Source organism: Hyperolius riggenbachi, chromosome 2 (assembly GCF_040937935.1).
Source record: "Hyperolius riggenbachi isolate aHypRig1 chromosome 2, aHypRig1.pri, whole genome shotgun sequence".
NCBI lineage: Eukaryota > Metazoa > Chordata > Amphibia > Anura > Hyperoliidae > Hyperolius > Hyperolius riggenbachi.
The window spans coordinates 473,306,714-473,312,713 of NC_090647.1; positions in this window are offsets into that span (position 1 = coordinate 473,306,714).

Sequence of the window (6,000 nt, forward strand, 5' to 3'; positions counted from 1 at the left end):
TGGCAAAATTGCAGTAGTGGAAAATAGAAAACATTGCGATCACAATTCGTAGTGGAATAGGGCCCTTACTGTACTGCAGTTGCTCAGTACAATTGCCAACATAGTGTGTGTGCGCAGCAAGTAGGGAAGCTGGCTGACGTTTTTGCATAGATGATTTCCAGGGAATGCTTTTGTAAATAATGAAGTTAATACAGAAAATCCTCCATAAGAAGATGGACTAGTCCAAACCGGATTTTGACTAACTAAGCAAGCAACAGCGACATTATTTATCATGCCAGGCTCTGTCTTAATGATGCAGCATTGGGGGGTCTCGGGGGTTAATTACTTACCTAATTAGCTGTAACTCGTTCCCAGGTGACACTCCGGCCCCTCCTTGGCAATGCAGTTGTGGCCATGTTTCTGAAGGCTTCCCGAAGCTCTTCAGAACCCTACGCCTGCATTGCCACCGCCCGCCCCCAGCTTGGCAGCCACCAATTAGGCCGCACCTGCTGAGCTGGGGGTGGGCTGGGGCAACTCAAACAGAGGTGGCCAGAGCCTCAACGAAAGTTTGAAAAAAACCTGCCACAGCAGCATTTCTGGGAGTGGCAGAGTGCTCACCTGAATGAATAAGTGTTGACCGATCAGGTAATTCATTAACCCAAATGGCCCATACTCACGGGCAACTTTTTGGGCCTGTCGCTAGCACACGTGAGCGTGTGGGCGACAGGCCGGCGACAGCTCCTCGCCAGGTCCCTCCGCGTACACACGCGGAAGAGGGACCAGCGGCGCGACGGAAGCTGTCGCCGACGTTCCTCCTCCCCCCGCCGGAAGCTCTGTATTCCTCAATGGAGGTTGCTGTCGCTAGTCCGCATACTCTGCGGACTAGCGACAGTTGTGGCAGAGTTGCAGCGGCAACTGTCGCCAGGCGATTGAGCAGTTCAATCGCCTGGCGACATCAGGGACGAGCGACAGTTCGGGGTGCGCGCCCGTTCAACGGCGCATACTCACGTGCGACCTGTCGCCGCAACACGCGTACGCCGCGTGTTGCGGCGACAATTGTAGCCCGTGAGTATGGGCCATTAGACACCACCATCATGCCTGGCATGACAGGCTTTGTCTTTTATACTACAGTAACTCTTCATATTGCAACTGAAAGGTGCTGGCGGCTGGCAGAGAGGAGGCTGAACGGCTATCAAGAACGTAGGAGTTTAGTTGTCCATCTGAAGAGTCCTTAAAGAGGACCACAGCCAGTGCAATAACTTAAATTAAAAATAAATGAAAAAAACATACTACCTGATAATGTGGGCGAGCCGGATGAGGTAGTGCCACTCCCTGCTGCTCCTGCAACCTTCAATCAAGTTGTTTTGTTTTTTTAAAAAATTGCACCAATTCCGGGGTCACAACGACGCTGCGGCTCTGCTCTGTGCCCTCCTTGCCAAGCACAAAAAGGAGGGGAAGTAGCGAGGAGGGGCAGGGAGTATAGCAGCCTGGGCGGACCCCTACAAGAGAAGCAGAAAGGACACAGAGGTATGTGATTACGTGCCTACCGTGACTCTGTGTCTAAAGCATTAGACATATGCCGCCTCAGGCACACTTTAAGCTAATTGAAGGTTCTCCTTAAAGTGTACCTGAGACGAGTAAAAAAATTTTTTTTATACATACCTGGTGCTTCCTCCAGCCCCCTTCAGGCTGATCAGTCCTTCGCCGTCCTCTTCCTCCGCCTGGTTCCTCCGCTAGGAGGACTGGTAATTTTGCAAATTGGTGCCAATAGGTGCAAGCACAGTCTGGCTGCACACGTTCCACCGTCGCTGTCCCACGCCCGGGAGCATTATGCACCTGCGCAGTAGTACTGCTTGCACAGGAGCAGAACTCTTCTGGCAACAGGAGTGCGATGGGGTGCGTGCATGGCTGAGCCCCGCATGCACAGTACACCCAGACTTGTGAAGTTACCGGGCCATTTACCGGACTATCCAGGTGGCGGAGGAGGACGGCTAGGGACCGATCAGCCTGAAGGGGGCTGGAGGAAGTACCAGGTAGGTGTAGAACTTATTTTTTCTACTCATCTCATGTTCTCTTTAAGGGTTAGCTGATGTGTGTGTACCTCTGATGTTGTGTGATGAAGTCTTGAGTGCCTTAGTGTTCATGTAACATGCTGGAGTAACATACATAACAGGTGTGAAATCAATAAAAAGGAATTAATCAATAGAAGATGCTCTAAGACACACAATAGCTTTTAAAGCATCTCTGCTGCTAATGTATACTGTACAATATACCATATTCAGGATCCTCCTTCCTGTATCTCCCATCTGCTGACAAAGAAACTGGCACGAAAGGTGTGAAGGGAATGAAGTCATCGATGTATGTGACTATGAACATTTAAAAAAATATATATATAGTTAGTTGATGGATCATTTTCTTTTTCTAAGGAAAAATGTGTATTTGCTTCTTTGCTATTTTTTGACTTAATAAATATGCGCCTTGCTATCTTTGACAAATCTGTTTTTGTGTCTTGATTTTTTGACCGTTTGTGGAAGATGATTTTTACCTAACTGCTTTGGGACCGCAATTAGTTAAAACTATGCCGCACTTGTGGCTGCTTAACTACCTGAAGACCACAGTGGTAAACCCCCCTAAAGACCAGGCACATTTTTACTAAAATGATCAGTGCAGCTTTAAGGCCAAGCTGCAGGGCCGCACAAGACAGCACACAAGTGATTCCCCCCCCTCTTTCCCCCCACCAACAGAACTCTCTGTTGGTGGGGTCTGATCGCCGCCCCCCTGTGTTTATTTTTTTTTTAATCAATATTTATGTTTGGGGTTTTTTACTATTACTATTTTTTAAATATTTATTCCCTGCTCCCTCCCTCCCTCCCCCTGCCAGCCAATCAGTGTGACCCCAGCATATTCACTTACTTGCGCCTCACGGTGCGTATCACGTGACTCCGATGCCTCACGGTGCGTATCACGTGACTCCGATGCCTCACGGTGCGTATCACGTGACTCCGATGCCTCACGGTGCGTATCACCTGACTCCGACGCCTCACGGTGCGTATCACGTGACTCCAATGCCTCACGGTGCATATCACGTGACTCCGGTGCCTCACGGTGCATATCACGTGACTCCGATGCCTCACGGTGCGTATCACGTGACTCCGATGCCTCACGGTGCGTATCACGTGACTCCGATACCTGCTCCTTCCAAAGCCAGAAGAAGGAAGTATCGGAGTCACGGGAAACATACCATGAAGCACAAGTAAGTGTGCCGCTCCTCCCCCGTCCGCTTGTTCGGTACTGAAATGGTGCTCTAGTGTGGTGTTTAGCAGTTTTGGGATGTTCAGCAGTAATTTGATGTACCGAAATTTGATCGCAAGTACTAATCTTGGCACAAACACACATGAATCCTTACTACGCATAACACCTCTAATAACACAGACGTTGTTCCTCATATCCACACACATCAGGGAAGTCCCAGTTCCACAACAAGACCCATTCTAATCTAGGGCCCCCTACACCAGCAGTAGATCCCAGAGGGATTCCAGAAAGACATGGGCATTGCCAAGGCTCCAGGACTCACCCTCATATCCACTGGCTGCAGGTGCGTTTGAGTCATCATCCCTTTAAATTTTGGTCTATTTCTATATACCACTGATAAAAATGCCATTCACCCTCACCATGCACAAAGAAAGTCGCTGTCTGTCCAATATGCATATCAAACTGAGAAAAGTGCAGTGCGTCAGTATACAAAGTACAAAAAAAGCATCAACTACTCGTGACATTTAGTACAGCTGGTGTCCAAACAAGGCATTGATCAGCATTCAGGTAAGTCTGCTCTCAGCATCCAGGTAAGTCGCTCAGCATCCAGGTAAGTCAGCATCCAGGTAAGTCGCTCAGCATCCAGGTAAGTCTGCTAGCATGCTTGTCTGTTAAAGGGTATGTCCTCATGTTAATAATGTAATTCTTTGGACTGGGGAGTTGATGCAATATTATGCAAATGTAGGCAGTTCTATTTTAATTACTTAGGTAATTAAAATAGAACTTGTTTTCCCCTCTCAAGTTTACTTTAAAGTCACACTCGCTGAAGGAGTTGCTGCTTTTTCTTTGTTGGGAGCAGGGATGAGCGTTCTAATTGGTACCACTGTACTAAATGGTTAAACTGATGCGCACTGCGGAAGGTCGGTTAACTCACCCTCGTCGCCACCTCTGTGCATTGCATTTCTGTTCTTCCAACTGTGAACGATAAAGTAGCTGGAGAGCTGAAATGCTATGTGGAGGGCAGCGCACAGAGTTGGCGACAAGGGTGAGTTAACTCCATTGTCATGGAGTGCATCAGTTTAAATTTAAGTTCTGTTGCAAAGCATTTGGAACAGAGGTACCGATCGTATTGCTCATCCCTAGTTGGGACCGTGATTTGACACCAGAGAGGACAGAGCATGCACTGGAAGGAGCATTAAAGGGGTCACAGCACAGCAACAGAGGGGCCCCTAGCAAAACAGAGGAGCCATCTTCCTTATGGGGATTGGTAAGAAGCCCTCAGGTATGGCTACTTCTTTAAAGGCTATATGAGGTAAAAGTGAAACTTTAGTTACCTGGGCCCCCTATATATCTATCTGCTCCAATGCTGAAGTTGCTTTGTCATCCAGGCTGCTGCTGTCTGTCCCCTCCGTAAGATCACCCACCCAAACTTTTGTGCATGTGTGGATGTGCTGTGTGGCTCTCGTGATCGCACTTCCATGAACGGATGCATTCTTTGTGAACAGCACAAGCACAGAATGCTATGGGAGCACGATCACAAGAGGTGTGCATGTCCAGGCGGGGGCTGGCAATCTTACAGAGGGGGACAGCGGCAGCCTGGAGGACAGCAGAACTTCAGCACTAGAGCAGATAGACGTCTAGGGGCTGTATGAAGACCAAGCAAGTAAAGCTTCACTTCTTTACTTTACCTCATTTATCCTTTAAGGGCATCTGAACTGTATGTGTGTGTACACACACGCACGCGTTAATAATAAATAAGCAAGATTTTATGGGTTATTTCAAAGGTTAAAACGTTGGTAGGCAGTGTTGAAAAAAATGCAGGGGGGGGGCGGCGGCTGTTGACACTGGGCCTTGGGTGGAAAAAAGTACAAATCCGGCCCTGATTACAAATTTGCAGCTGTCACACACACAGGTACCGACCGTGAACAGGTGCAGTGACACTGCGTGCGCTCACATAGGTAGGTGGGTGCACTGAACAAAGGTAGGTATATGCAGTGATGGGTATTACAAATGTGCAGCTGTCTCTCACACACACACACACACACAGGTACCGTGAACAGGTGCAGTGACACTGCGTGCAGTCACGTAGGTAGGTGGGTGGATGCACTTAACAACAGGTAGGTACAGTATATGCAGTGATGGGTATTACAAATGTGCACCTGTCACACACACACAGGTAGTCCCTGAATGTGCTGGGCCTGGCAGTGGCACAGTAGGAATTACCAAGGGGCCAAGGTCCAGCAGCTAAGACTGACTGACAGGGCTGTATAAGCAACACAAGTGTCTGTGGGACACACACACACACACAAAAAATAGATCACAAGAACAACATTAGCTCTCAAAAGAGCTGTTGAGGATGAGGAGTGCTTTTTAGCAATTAGTATCAGCAAGAAAGAGCAACCTAACAAGCCTAACTGTAGCCTAACTAAGATTTCCCTAATGTCCCTGCACCACCTCTCCCTTCTCTAATTACTGCAGCCACACGAGGTGAGTGAAATGGCTGATGCTGCCTGCTTTTTATAAGGAGGGTGGGGCTCCAGGAGGGAATGTAGCCTGATTGGCTACCCTGTGCCTGCTGACTGTGATGTAGAGAGTCAAAGTTGACCCTACTGATGTAGTATAAGGGGCGGGTCGAACCTCAATAAAATTTGCGGTTCACCGAGAATGCGAACCACCAAAGTTCGCACGAATAAGTTTGCGGTCGATCCATTCGGGCCATCTCAACTTAATACATTACCCAGCCTGGCTCCAGCATTCGGCGCAGCCTCC